Below are 256 nucleotides of genomic sequence, written 5' to 3' on the forward strand. Positions count from 1 at the left end.
AAATCGAAACTTGACGGTATTGATAATAAACTCTAAATTTTACGTCCTGTGGAGACGCCTCTCACTCACAGTTGCCATAAGAGTTTTGTTCATCAGATCATACGTGTCTCTGAACAGGTTTTTTTTTGCGAGTGGTTGTCCAGCGATTGGTGAACAGATGAACAGTTTCAGCGGGAGTGATTCGAAGCAATTATGGCGGTTCGTTGTTTTGAGTCGCTCGCGATCAACTGTCTCGGTTTAAGCATTCTCTCGGTCT

The sequence above is a fragment of the Penaeus monodon genome, chromosome 28 (assembly GCF_015228065.2).
Source record: "Penaeus monodon isolate SGIC_2016 chromosome 28, NSTDA_Pmon_1, whole genome shotgun sequence".
Taxonomy (NCBI): domain Eukaryota; kingdom Metazoa; phylum Arthropoda; class Malacostraca; order Decapoda; family Penaeidae; genus Penaeus; species Penaeus monodon.